Source organism: Nycticebus coucang, chromosome 17 (assembly GCF_027406575.1).
Source record: "Nycticebus coucang isolate mNycCou1 chromosome 17, mNycCou1.pri, whole genome shotgun sequence".
Classification (NCBI taxonomy): domain Eukaryota; kingdom Metazoa; phylum Chordata; class Mammalia; order Primates; family Lorisidae; genus Nycticebus; species Nycticebus coucang.
Genome location: NC_069796.1, coordinates 25,485,172 through 25,487,583, shown reverse-complemented (window position 1 = coordinate 25,487,583; position 2,412 = coordinate 25,485,172).

Below are 2,412 nucleotides of genomic sequence, written 5' to 3'. Positions count from 1 at the left end.
TCTGGTACCCTTTCTAGGGTGTTAAATACCATGTCCTGAGAAAGTGCCCTCAAGTTAATGAGTTCTGGCTTATTCAGTCCTATGTCTGGCTGGCCCCCTAATGAAGGACCTTCAGAATCCAACCCCAGGGAGATTCCCCTTCATGGTGGTACAGGATGGCTAATTCTTACAGCTCCTCCAGACTATATTCTTTTCCCCCTTTGTTAGGCCCAGCCAGGTTACACTGGGATTTAACACAAATTATGGGTCCAGCAGCCGGGACAGGAGACGGAGGTGGCGCCTGAGAGACACACCTATTATTCTGCAGCGTCTTCCTTCATGGGGGAAGTGCTAGTTTTACTAAGGAAGGGTGACCAGCCTGCAAGCCCTAAGGACTTAAGATTTCCACAGATCCACAATTTTCAGGGACATCCACACAGTTGTCTCTATCTCATATTTCATGGTCTCAGGTTTTCCCAGCCAAGGCCCTGAGTGTAGCATAACAGACTTGCCTTTAATGGGCATTTACATGTGTCCTGACCTCTGAAATTCTACTGCACGCTGAGCCTGACCTCCCACTGCAGAGGATTAAGGCCTCTGTGTATGCTGCTTCAGCCCAAGCCCTGTGCCCTCAGATTTAGCCTGTAGCTGTTTGTTAACCACCTCAGTTTCTCTTCAGTTGTCACTCACCCTTAAAGGCATCAATACCATCTAGTAATAACTAGCCAGCCTCACTGTTCTTGTAGGCATTTTTTCCCAAATATCTTCACATACTCGAATCATCACACTGGTAAAGGTGTTCCTCTCCACCTGGATACTATCCCCATGTCATCACAGGAGCAATCTTCAACAACAGAAGCACTGCCTGTGCCAGGGGACTATCTATGACTCACATCCCATTCAGAATGGGATTCTTCTTGCCAACCAGCCAGTAAGTGAGCTGGTTCCCAATTCCTACCTTAGAGACTATTCTTGGACCATTTCTGGTACTATCCATGTCAATTCAGGTCCTTCAAGAAGAGACACCAACACAAGATTAGATGTGCAAGAAATTTATTGGGGGACATGGATAAGGAGAGACAGAGCAGGAATAGGCAGAGAGAAGCTTCACAGGGCAATGCACGCCTGACCCCACGGCAGGAGGATCAGGTGGGAAGAGCCTCAGGCTGTGGTGCAGCTCTGAGAAAGCCTCAGCCAGGACAACGTGGAGATCCCAAGCAGGGGTTGCCTGTGAGAGGAGTCAAGTCCCCACCTGGCTCCAGTACCTCTGCCTTGCTCAGCTACTGGCTGGAGCAGCCCAGGGAAAGCGTGGCCTCAGCATGAGCACCAGGGTGGATCTGAAGGCAGAGCAGAGCCAACTCAGCTCCCACAGCAAGTTCTCTGAGGGGGAGATCTGAGCAGACTCCTCCATAGCGCCACGTGCACGTGTGACTGAACACATATAATGATACGTTTGAGTGGGGAACTCAGCTATGAAATTCATGTTAATGAGGATAAGAACTAATCATTCCCTGGTACCCTAACCACCACCTTGCTATTATTCTCATCGTGTTCAATACAGGGCTAGATAAATGAAATCTGCAAATATTTTATTAATAAAAATGAATTAAAATTAAAAATCACAGTTTGTCAGAATGCATACGTTACATCAGGTTATAGCTATTCAGAGACTACAGGCTGGGCATAATGGCTCACACTTGTAATCCTAGCATTCTGGGAGGCTCAGGCAAGGAGCTTGAGCTCAGGAGTTGAAGACCAGCTTCAGCAACAGTGAGATCTTTCTCTCTATTAAAAGTAGAAAAAAAAAAATAGCTAGGCATTGTGGAGGGTGCCTGTAGTCCCAGCTACTTGAGAGGCTGAGGCAAGAGGATCATTTGAGCCCAAGAGTCTGAGGTTACTGTGAGCTGTGATGCCATGGCACTGTACCCAGGGTGACAGAGTGAGACTCTGTCTCAACAGCAAAAAAAAAAAAAAAAGAGAGAGAGAAAGTCTATAGGAACAGCTATAGCGATAGTTGCCTTTTTCCCACAGAAGAATTAGAGAATATTTGGCAATAAATGTGCAGGAACCAAATATCAAAGAATCTCAGATATGTCTGTTTTTCCTCACATTTTCAGATGCTATTTACTGTTCCTGTGTTAGATGTATATTGTATTTTGTTCCAAGGTACATATTGTGAGAAGGGCATAAAATAGCAATTCTCTAAAGATACAAGCACATACAGCTTTATCCTACCTTTTAACTTTCTCAAAGATATTTTCTTTCCCATTTAATAACTTTTTTTTTCTGCGCTTAAAAGAATGTTAAAGCAGTTAAAATATGGTTCTGGGCAAGGTTAATTACCGGTGTGATGTGAAGATTACGCCTACATAGCAGTAGGTGATGAGATCGGATGAGTTATCCATATTATCTGATCTATACATGCAGACACTC